Raw genomic sequence first — 12,086 nt, forward strand, 5'->3', positions numbered from 1 at the left:
CGCACTCATTTCTGTCATTTTATTTTAAGCGTTTCTATGATTTTGGGCAGGGCTGCTTTCGATTTGAATCGGAATTGAGGTCATCCATTTATTGAAACATGAAATACAACATTAAAGTCCTACTTAGAGTTTCAGTATTAAAAGAAAATAATTGCAAATCAATCCTTATGGGTGCATTCCGTTATATGTTTAGTTTTCATTCAACTAAACACCACACACAGGTGCATTTATGCTGATTTTAAAAAGATGTTAGTACATTTTCCCAGCATTGTTGTTTAATATTTCTCTCAAACATGCGGAGCAAAGCCACACTCGCAACGAGCCCGTTGGAAGCTACGTGAATGAAATAAGCAATCACGACAGCGTGCGCACCTACTCATTGCGCGCTTCTGCCCCCGGGAGCACAGCGGGGCCCGGTCCAGTTCGCTTCCGTTCGGGAGCGTAAGACAAAACCATGGCTTCGATCTACTTTGCAGTACCGCCGTCCGTCGGGTCAATTGGCATTCGGCAGACATTCGGCAGACATAACCCGTTGGGGGCGCATGTTTTGATTTGGGTCCTCGCGTGGGGCGATGATTTCAATTTTTGTTCATTAGCCCGAGCCCGACAGGCTCGCGTCACGCGGATCGCGGATGGCGTTCCCGTCGTGCGCGGCGCACGATCGCTATGAGTGATGACACCGCGGGGCCGCGAGGCGTAGGCAGCGTGCGCGAAGGCCCGGCTGCTGCGCGACTTATGCTTCGGAATGCGCTTGGCGTTGGTGACAGTACAATCACGAAGGCATTCAACACTCCTGACAGCGCGGCGCACTCACAACGAACTGTATGTCGCCCGCGGGGAGTGCCAGACGAAGGCCCGGTGGCTGGCCCGGTCCTCCATCCCGACGATGTCCCGTGACGTGCCGGGGGTCTAACGATCTACACTTATTCAGCTGACAGTCAGAGTTCGGTGTTCCGCTCCGGCTCCTGGTAAGTGATACGGCGGCGACAGTGGACCAGGAGTCCCCGAGATTCCGATGATTCATCGTGGCTCAATTTAGCGCGAGTGGTCGTGATTCTGAAAGACACTTATCACGGGGCAACCGAAAATGCAGCAAAAAGCCCAGCCCTTGGCCGGCCAACCCAGCATGAGACGGCGAAAACCCATTCGGTCCGAATCTCTAGCGGTGGGTGCGGTCACTCTCGACTCCCTCTTTGGCTTCGCCGCTCTGCCAGAAGCGTGTAATTGAAAAAGGCCCATCCGGTCACGCCACCCTGTCTCCGAGCGAGGAGTTGCGTTTTGGGCGAGGAGTTGGGCCGGCACGACAGCGCTGGAAGGCCCCGCTTTCGGACTTCGGTGGGGCTTATCTCGACGTTTCAATCGCCTCCCAATCGGCGGCGGTGGTGGCCATTGTGCAAAACATTGTGACGGACTTCACAGCAGGTTTTGGAGTGGCCACAGCCGCCCGTCCGCCCGCCAGCACTTCTGCTATGTTGCCCCCGCGCTCAAGAGGATCCTCGGTTTGGAGATCAATGTCTTAGCCCGATGACCGCTGGCCGGCTTTACGCACACCCGTGGAGGGTGTAATTAAATTTTGTTAGAAATGTATGCTTCTTTAATGGTGTGCGCGCTGAGCATTGAAAGAACTGGAATCTCTCGATATCTCTCAATTAGCACTGGCTGGCGTTCGGTTCAAGTTCAGCTCCGAGAGCCGCGGGGCCCGGCCATAAAACATCAAACGGTCCTGCCTGCCTGCCGTTGCATAATGGCAGTGTAAATGCAATTAATAACATGCTTTTTACGTCACAAACAGCGGACGGTTGGCCGGAGTTTGCGGAAACGACATAAAATGTGGGCAAAATGTGCTCCGTGAGCTCGAACTGTTGCACGATCCGTTTCGCACAAATGAGGCCCGGGCCGGCTTCTAGGCCCGATTCTCGACCCGGCCCGATGCCGTTTGGTGGCCGCGCGGCACGGCGATCCGGTCCGATCCGAGCCGATCGTAAACTAGAATGACCAAATGGAATAATCAACATTATTAACCAATTATTCGTCCCGACGGTGCCGTCGAGGAGTTTCGCTCTCGTTTGTACCCTGTGCCTCGTGTGCCTTGGGTTGGTTCGCCGAAGCCAATGAGGTTGTTATCGCCCCTGCAGCAGCAAGCGCCGGGCAACCGCGGGGCCGGCCGTTATTAGCGTCAAACGCGCAACAAGACGCAGGGACCGCAGGGCCGGCAGTATCCGGTCTCGGCGGCCCGTGCGTTTGTGTCGGTGTGCGGCAAGCTTTACGCAACGCAAACCACGCAAGAAAGCGGCCGCAGGGGGCGCGCACAGCACAGCACAAAGTCTCACGAGCTCGCTAGGCCGCCAACTGTCGCGCGCTGGCCATCTTACGGATACTTTGTATCGGCGCGATCGGTGGGATTCTTTCGGACGACGCGGCGCTCAGGGCTCGACGCAGCTTGACGAGCTTAAAAGAAGCCGGGGTCTACGTCGCTCGGGGCTCGCGCCATTGATCGGTCTTGATAAAAAATTAGCTCCACATTTCAAACTCGGCCGCCGTGGGTCGACCTTTTCTTTGGGCTCTTCCTTGTTTTCGCGCCTCGCTCCAGATGTGTTGTGTGCGAAACTAGAGCTGGCCACATAAGTCACCCGAAACTAGGACACACTGGGACGGCGCTGAAAAAGATGTGACCGGTTTCGTCATCCCCGAGGGCGAGCAGAACCCCTCGGTTTCGAGAGGTAACGATCGCGCGCTCCTCCGATCTTGTGTAACCCCTCCAGCCGCGGGCACGCCAATTTCCGACGACGACGACGACGTGCCGGCATGCAAATGACACATTCTAGACGGCACTTTTACTTTCACTTCGGCGATGCTCGCCAGCTTCAGCGCGATCAGCGCGGGTGATGAATCGCGCTCTCGTTTGGCCCGTTTCCGAGCGCCTCTAATCGCTGTCGCGGTGCTTTGTTTTTCGACGCGCTCGTCGACGACGACCGAAATCCGCCCCGCCAGGCACCGGAGCCCCACCACCACCTAATTACCGTTCGCCCGGCGGCCGATGCTCCAAAAGAAGCCTCTCTGTTTAGAAACGCATAACGCTTTGTTTATACTGTTTGACAACCGCAGAAACATCGCCGTGGAAGCGCCGGGCGATGTTTAAGAGAGACGGAAACATCGCCGCAGTACCGCCGGGCGATGTTTGGAAGGAAGAAATGGTGCTGGTGCTGCAGTCCGGCCAATAAATACTGAAAAGTTTAAAACGGTGTAAAACGCGAAACATTCCGAAAAATTAGTTTATTCGCTGTTAAAACGCGAATAACACTCTCGTCGGTGCCGCGTTTCGTTAGATTTTTCCTCCATCGCACAATGCCCATCGGGGGACGTTCCACGGGCCACCGCGCCCCAGACTACTTGATTTATTGGTTCGGCAACGAACATAACTACTAGTGGGTTGCCAGAGACTCCCCTGAGGGTTCTGTGTTGCCAGCCAGGCAACTACCGCCGCTTGTAGACACCTTGTCACCTTGCACTAGGGTGGCTCAAAAGGCGGGGAAAAATCCCCTACCCCGGCGCAAAGTGCCGGTTCTGGTTCCGATAACTGGGTCATAATACATAACACTTTCCTTCCTCATCGCCTGCGCCACTTCGGCGGGGCCAGGCAGGGCGATAGGAAAAGTTGCCCGGGACTGGCACTTGCTGCTCTCACTTTCCAATCAGCGCGGCCCCTGGGTCTGGGTCCGGGGTGGCCGACGTCACACACGCAAACATTGCATAATCCCGACAAACGGGTTAATTGCGCATAAATTAAAGGCGCGCCCGAAGAGAGAAAGAAGAGAACGATAATAAAAAGATCATGCACAGAACCCTCGCGTTGTTGTCGTCACCGATCGCGCGGCTTTCGATACGATTTACGATCGAGGATCACGCTGTCGAAGGGAGACAGAGCGAGACAGAGAGAGAGGGGGCCGTCCTATCGAAACCGGATCAGGCGGCGGCAATATTTGCATCACTGACGACGTGGACCTGATACTGGGGTGTGCAGGCAGAGTGCGCGCGGCACCGATCGCTACGGGCCCATGACAATAGACGCCGGCCGGCCGGCCGGCCAGCCGCCTATGGCGAGTCCTTCGGAGCCCACGGAGGGTGCTGATTAAAATTGCTTCTTGCGCAAACCCCGACTGAGCGGGCCCCGCCGGGCTGGGGCGTTGCCGAGAAAGAGCTATTCCGTCACGCCATCAGGCTCACGTGGCTCACGGGTGCTGACGGGCTGATTAATTAGACAGTTTAATGGAACCACCTCGGAGGGCATTCAATCGACGCATAAATCATTTCGGTTGATTTCAATTTAAAACATACCTTAATTGTTAGTGTTCTTTTGATAAAGTCGGAATACACTATATCAAAGGCCTTTCAAGAGGTTTCCGGAAATAGCCTCAAAACTCAGTTTCATTGCTCACGTCTAATGCCCGGCAAAAGTCGATCGGGTGGCCGCAGATCAATTATTTGATTGCTTCAGGACTATTTATTTCTCGAAGTAACACTTGTTGCAGTGGTCCGCTTAGAGGATCCCGGTCCCGGTGGGGGGAAGGTTAAATTAATTCACCAACATTAATAAACAAGATTTATCACACTCAACCCGAGCTCCGGGGCACCTCTCCCGGAGATAAATTGGCAGAGGCGTCCACGAGACAAATTCCACAAGAAGTGTGCCAATTCCGTCCGGGTGCCATTAGTTTTGACCCTCGTCGCTCTTCCGGAAGAAGAAGGAGAGCGTGAAAGAGAGAGAGAGAGAGAGAGAGAGAGCAATTCTGAGCCTCAATCTCGGCGGGGCGACAATCTGGCGAAAGTGATCAACCCCGCGGACGAGTCGGGCACTTGAGGCGTTGGGCAAACCACGCAAACTTCGGTCCGGGTTGGTCCAGATCGGCCGTTCGCCGGGTCCGGGTCGCCGTTGTCATCACAAACGCTAACGCTTGTTAGTGTCGGGAGCAGGGACCCGGGGAACTCGACGCAAATTTCTCCAACCGACGGTGAGATTGATGCTTGAAATCACTTGACGATCGTTGAGCCGCATCATTGTGGATAAACTCTCGACTCTCGCCCTCTCTCTTTCTCTTTCTCTCTCTCTCTGTCTCGACGGGGTTGGACGGGGCCGTCCCCGTCCCACGCACGCGGCCAGTAATCGCGGTGCTCTAATCTCCTGTTTGACAGGTTTCAACCGCCCGACCGATCGACGACCGATCAGTCAGCCCGGCCGCGCTGATCACCACGCAAACGCAAGTGTGTGACATGCTGCTGCTACCCCGGTGAGGTGGCTCGAGTCCCGGTTTCGATTGTTTAGAGCCGTGGTGAAATTCCGTGACTCGCACAATCTTATGCAAACATTTGTCATTTCCAGTGGCCGCGCGCGCGAAATTGCACCCAACTTGTCCGTCATCATCGTGGTGGCCGGCCCCGGGAGATGACGGTTGCGTCTAATTGCGGAGCCGGCTGCTGACTAACACCGGCGACCGGACACCATCACCAACACAGAGAGAGATTCAGGGGGTCCGCATTCTCGCGCGCATAGCGTCAGCGTTCTTGGGCCGAGCGCCGAGCCATCCAATCGATCACTATCGTCGTTAGTAACTTCACCCCACCAGCAGAGCGAGCGAGAGAGAGAGAGAGAGAGGGGAGGCACATTAGAGAGACAGTTACATTGCGCATTGCGCGCCGCGGCAACGGGAAACTACCGTTAGACCGAGCGTCCTTGAATTTCCTTCTCCGGTTCGCGTCCGTCTCCGGCCGGGCGACGGGCGGACAATTATCATACCATTTAGACGTGTTTTATTCGCAATCATTTACCGTAAAGCCGCGCCCCGAGGAGGCCCCGCACGCCGTATCGCATCTCCTACGCGACTTGCATTACCGAGGCTGGGAACTCTGGACGCGTCGCGAGTGGCCGCCATTTCTGACATTTAATCTGCCGACGCCGCCGCTGGCCGCCCGACTTTGACTGATCGCTTTCGGCCCCCACCGCACCCTGAGGCTCATTTGTATTTCAGTAGCACATGGCACGTACCGGTGCCCCGCGCGATCGCGATCCCAGAATTGCATTATAATAGGGTCCCATTAGAGAGCGATCATTAGATCGCCATCAGGCGGGCGCAAAGCGCACTACCATAAGGCCTTCGGGTGGGCATTTTAAAGCCGGCCCCAAATGGGCGGCCTAATTATTATCAAAATACTCGATAATAATCGATCGAACGCTTCGCTGCCGCTCCGGGGGGTTCGTCGCTTGGCTTGTCGCAAATGTCGCTGTAGCTGCGGCAACCGTGGTGGCGCTGGCGGCCACGCCGAGCCAAACACCGAGCGATCCTTGCGATCTGAATATTCATGAGGCGACCAGAACGAGATCGCCGCGAAGCCGCGAAGATTGATCGCCGAGTGGCTGGCCGGAGACAGTGCACTGCACAAAAAGGGCTACACCGTGGCCACCACAGGCCGCCGATGGACGGAAGTGATAGAAAGATAAAGCAAAAAATGATTACAAACCACACCAGAGCAGTGGGGCCGGCCCTGAGGGGAAATCTACTTGCTATAAATTAATAATCGATATTATGTAATTACAGGCCTGCGTCTCCGGGCTGCCAGGGACTCCCTCTGTATATGTGCCGTGGCCGTGTTATTAGGACGGCCCTGGTAGTAGCTCTCCCCACACACACACACACATACAAACGTGCGCGCGTTCTGGGCTGGGCACTTTCTAGGAATCCGTGTTTCGACTCTAGCCGACCTGCCGAGTCTGCGGGTTGTCCGAAACAAAACTCCAACGACGACGATGACGGCGACGACCAGGCCTCCAGAAGACTAAAACACGGGGCTCAGGGGTTCGATGGGGCGGGGAATTAGAAACCGTCGTCTCGTGGGGCCAACCCTCGCCGTGGCCCCTGCATCGAGATCCGGTATCGATAATTTACAAGTGTTTGTAAGGGTAAATATTATTGAAGTCGTGACTTGATATTCGCGGCGCGCGGCTGCCACCGCGCGATTGGGAAGGGTGGACGGACGGGCGTATGTGCGGGGGAAAGAAACAAAAACAAAAAAAAAAACGCGCAACCCTCTTCCGCGATCGCCACGATCACCGCGCCTCACTGCCTCTCTCTCGCGCGCTGGAGCAGCTTTTATCTATTTTCTATTTCGCTTCAAGACAACAGCATCCTTCGGTCGGCTCTTGACGGGTTGCTGTTGCTGTGGCCGGGCCGGGTTGCTGCCGGGGTTGTAACGGGTTTGTTGTGGCCATCGGCGTGGTCATCGTGCGGTTGAGGGTGATTGCATTTTTTTGCTTCTTGTTGTTATTGTGCACCGCAATTTGCGACGATCGTACAGCCGAATAATGATTTTTCACGCTCTCTCTGTATCTCCTTCTCTTACTCTTATAAAGTGTCAATTTAAGGACCCTAAATTAAGATTGAAGTTTGGGATTTGTTAGAAAATACAATGCAACAGTATATAACAGATACATTACGATTGCCTGTCCCGAATAGGTTTTGTCACTCAAAACATGGCGCATGCAACATGTTGAAATCGATCATTCGGCCAGACGGCCAGTTGGCTGCACTAATCAGGACCCCCCTCACCACCACGGTCACTGACCCAGACGAAATTAGTTCAAGTTTCGGGCAACCTGACGGGAGGAGCATGATCGCCCCTCTTCTACGGTCGGTCTCGGTGTGACACGCTGTTCGGGTTCATTTGTGGTCGTGGCCGCGGTGTGGAGAAAGTCATCAAATCAAACTAGAACCGGACCCGCGGAAGCCCTAGTTTCACTTTTTGTTTCGGACACCACCGGTTCCCGCGGTTCGAGGTGTCCTGCGGGGCCCGGGGTTTTGACAGGCCCTCCCCCCGGGGTGGACGAAAAGTGAAAAAGTCAATTAGAGAAGTCGAACCAGGCACCAGGCACAAGGGGAAAAAAGGAAAAATTATGTCACTCGAGAGCGAGAGAGAGAGAGAGAGGTTTAGTTGGCCACTCGAAAGCCTTTGGTTTGTCGAAAACACACGGCTCGCACGCACTGTCTAACGTGACCTCAACACGCCCAACGCCCAAGACAGGCCAGATGCCGTGGCTGGCTGGCCGTGGGAAACCTCTAACGGGGGCCGTCGTCGCGGGAAAACTAAAAGCCAAGATCTATCTCCAGAAACGTGGCTGCCGTAGAACGCGCGGCAAGCGAATCAATTGTAACGAATATGCTAATTACCGTACGGCAGCGGAAGTAAACACCATAAAAATGTGAATAGCACCACGGCGAAGAGAAGCAGAAACATCTCCGACACACGCAAGCCCGCGGATCGACCGGGTCGGGTTCGTCGCTTTCGTCGAGTCTTTTGATTCGAGACGGTCGCCCGGGTTCGGGACCGCTGCGCCACCGCAGGAAACTGGCCTGTCGTGGAGGCCGTTATTAGATAAATCTGAGACATCCTCTAGGTCCCCTCGGCCCTCTCCGCCGCGGTGTCGAGATGCCACCGTCGAGATAAAGCCCACGGCAGCCGCGCTGTTGTCGATATGATTTATGCTGCTAATCAGAAGCGGGTCAAGTAGTTATTTAGTAGCCGGCTCGGGGGCACCCGAGTACCAATTAATTTCCACCGGCTCTTTAATCCGTTGACCTCTGTGCGCAGTTCGGAGCGCGCGCGCGCCACCGAGCCACGTGTGGTTCTCGCTAACGAACCGCGGCCAGATCCTCGCACCCAATCTGCGCCCGGTCAGCCGGATGGATCTAGGCTAAAAACGACAAGAGCATAATAGTTAAATAACCTCCGCTGACCCAAGCATCTGAAAATTATTGGCTTCGGAGCGCGCGCGCTCTTCGTCGTTTTCTTCGTCCGGACCGGCTTGAACTTCGCCTTGAACTTCGGCGGGCCGAGCCGCCGGCCGAGATAGCCAGAAACCACAAACGACGCTGCCGCCGTCGATGACGAGGCGCTGAGGTCGTGGTTGGGGGCGGTGTCACGGGGGCGGAAATAAATTCGCCGCGCGGTAATAAAGTGTTATTAAAAGCAATTACGCGGCCACCGCCGCTGAGTGGAGCGCTGTGGAATCCATCTCAAGGCTGCTAAAAATGGTCCACTTTTGGGGGCCACGTTTGGGGGCTGGCGGTGCACAGGGCACAGGGTGGCGGTGGCACGAGAATTCTGTTGGGCCGTTCCCGTCCTTTTCTGTCTCTTTCGCGCTCGCTGGAGAGAAGTCTAGAATCGTTTGGAAGACAATTTCCACGGGGTCATTATGTCAAGTGTGTTTAATGGGGCACATTCTTGGGTTTTTTTTTCCAAACGGAGTTTTCCAACCTGGAGGAGTCTTTTCTGTGGCCTGCAATTCAAATAACTGTTACTTTATTTTCGAAAAAAGCCTCAAACTTCCCCCTAAATTAACGCTTAGTTCCAGCATCATTAATACAGTGTTTATTTAACTGTTGCAATCTGTTTCTGTGAACCGATTAAGGAAAAGCTTTGAAGACAGTAACACCATCCGTCAGTTGAAGGTAAAGGTGACGGAATTGCACGTTGTCCTTGTTCCAATTGTAGAAACAGTTTTTTATCCTAAAACAGGCCTTTCCTGGGCAAAATTAGCGTCAACTTCTGAATAGAGCTGCGATCGGCCTATGCTTTGGAACTAAGGAGAGCAATCTGAAAAAAATGATGAAATTGATTATTGATCAGTTTCAGTTCAGTTTAAAGGTTCAGCTTAATGATCGACAGGATTTTCGGAAAGAAACGAAAACTATGGAAATTAATGGAAAGCTATTGACGGTGCCTCAAATTAAGCTAGCTTAGGATTAGCGTGGCTTGAAGTGACCAATCCACCCGAACTGGACCGCGGCGCGTTTCGATTGTTTTCTCACTCGGCTCGGCTCTGAGCATTAGCGGTTGTCAAATCACAACAACGAGATAAAACAAGAAACTCCAAACAAAAAGGCCCCCCAAAACAGGTTGGGTTACATCGCACCACACGGCTAACGCCACCGGTCGCCGGGTTTGGGCCGTGTTTCGGTTTTTTCTCCGGCCGCCTGGGGGTCATTTTCATTTCGTTCGATTTCCACATTCTTCCCGCCGGCGGCGGCTGGCCCCGAACGAAAGGTGAGGAAAAAATTAGTGATGATGGATTTCTCCGGTCCCGCTCAACTGTCGCTGTCGCTGGCTGGCCGAGATTCGGGACACGGATCCGGAGGGTTTTCGGATCAATTCGGACCTCGAGTTTCCTTCCTCGCCTCTGCTGCTCGTGCGCCTGGGGAGGCATTTCTTTCCGTTGCGACCACAAAGTGTCTCAAGGCACACACAGGGCCCCGACCAAACCCAGGCCGTCGACCGGAGGTGGTCGGAGTCGGAAGGATGACATAAATCATACCCAGTCTTTTGCTCCCCCCAAATGAGCGGGAAACAATAAATAGCTCCACTTTCGGCGGGGGAAACCAAGGCACCGGATGGGCCCGAGAGATCTTGAACGACAACAAACGACGCTTGAAATGTGGCCGTCGAACGCCCAACTGAAGAAAGCCCGAAACTAGTTTCGAAGCAGCGGCTAGAAGTACGGCAAAGTACGTCAGTTTCTCGTTTGACAGTCGGACGGTCGGCCGTGGGCCGTTGGCCGATTCCTTGTGCGTGCGTGTGGAACTCCGGCAGGATTTCTAGCACGACTTTTGGGAGCTGAAGCCAGAAATTGAGGCATTCGACGAGGAGCTCTCATCAAAAACCGATTAAATCCCGCAGTAATCAAAGCTGACAGCTACGAAACGAACGAACGAACGAACGAATGGTAAAACAAACTGCATTCCTGGCACCGTGCCGTGCACCTACACCGAGTGGAGCACTGTGTCTCAATTCGGGACGCTCGAAAATGTGTTTGCTTTGCGCAAAAAAGGACCCCAGGGCGAGCGGTGTGCCTTTTTGGGGCTGCCGATGATGACTGCCGCCCCATTAAATCGAGGGTTTGCCTCACGAGCCCGTAGCCTAATGGCCCCACCACAGAGAGAGAGCGAGGAAGACGGACGTCCCCGTCGGGAGATGTCTCATTTTTCATTAGCCCAGGCTAAGGGCCCTCCGGTGGCTGCACCGTGGCACCGACAACGGCTCGATTATGATGCAAACATTCTTGGCACCCATTCTCGCCACGCCAGCCGACAGGATCAAAGGATCAGACCCAACGACGGAACATTTTGGGGGGGGTGACGGGCAGGACAAAAATCATTTGTCATGTCGTGCCCGAGTTCAAAGGGTCGTCGCCGGGGTGTCTTCCGCCGGAGCGCCAGAACGCCGGGCGCCCGTTGGGTGCAACAGATTAATCTCTTAATTAAAATCGAGTCAATCGCCTTCGATACTCGGGCCATCCCGATCCGGCGCCCAAGTGATGGCCACGAAAGCGATCATAAAACTGTGCCGATGCGGGACCGGAGGCCCTTTTGTGAGGTCCATCAGTGTAGGGGCGAGCGCGCATCAGTCACTGGCGGTGGCGAGATGCGATCAAATTAATAATTGCTTTACACAGTCATTACACCATTAAGGGCGCGACACCGCGAAGTATGCAGCGCTCCGGATGGCCATTCGGGAGCTTTAAACTGCATGGACAGAGCTTACAGGCTCCTCGGCGGACAGTTCGATTTTAATTAAACGCTCCGCTGGCTTTGTGAGATAGATGGATGTACGGCACGCTCCAAGCACTCTCCGGCAGATGTAGGTCCGATAGGGAAACGGCTAATTATCACTGGAAAGAAATTAAATCGTAATCAATCGAACGGCGTTGGTTGGAATCGGCAGTAAACTATACCAACGCTCTAGTCTTATTGCTTTCCGATTGATAGCCATTGAATTACGGTTTATTATTGCTCCATCGGCGCTGCTTAACCAGTTCGTTGTCACTTTCTCGGCCCAGGCTACTGCTAAGGAAGAACATGTAACAATGACAGGAATAAAATGACCAAGAAGATCTGGGAAGTAGAACTTTCATGTTGTATTTCATGTTTCAATGAGCTCAATTCCGATTCAAAACAAAAGCAGCCCTGCCCCAAAATCATAGAAACGCTTGAAATGAAATGACAGAAATGAGTGCGGTCAATGCTGCTCAAAGTGCGCACTCT

General features: G+C 54.1%; 1 protein-coding gene across 1 annotated transcript in view; it reads right to left on the bottom strand.

Moving 5' to 3' along the window:
• Positions 1 to 12,086, bottom strand: part of LOC131211751 (zinc finger protein 239-like) — a gene marked incomplete at its 3' end in the record, with an annotated part of 32,086 nt that overhangs the window by 918 nt on the left and 19,082 nt on the right. The gene's annotated exons all lie outside the window — the stretch shown is intronic.

Source organism: Anopheles bellator, chromosome 2 (genome assembly GCF_943735745.2).
Source record: "Anopheles bellator chromosome 2, idAnoBellAS_SP24_06.2, whole genome shotgun sequence".
Lineage (NCBI taxonomy): Eukaryota > Metazoa > Arthropoda > Insecta > Diptera > Culicidae > Anopheles > Anopheles bellator.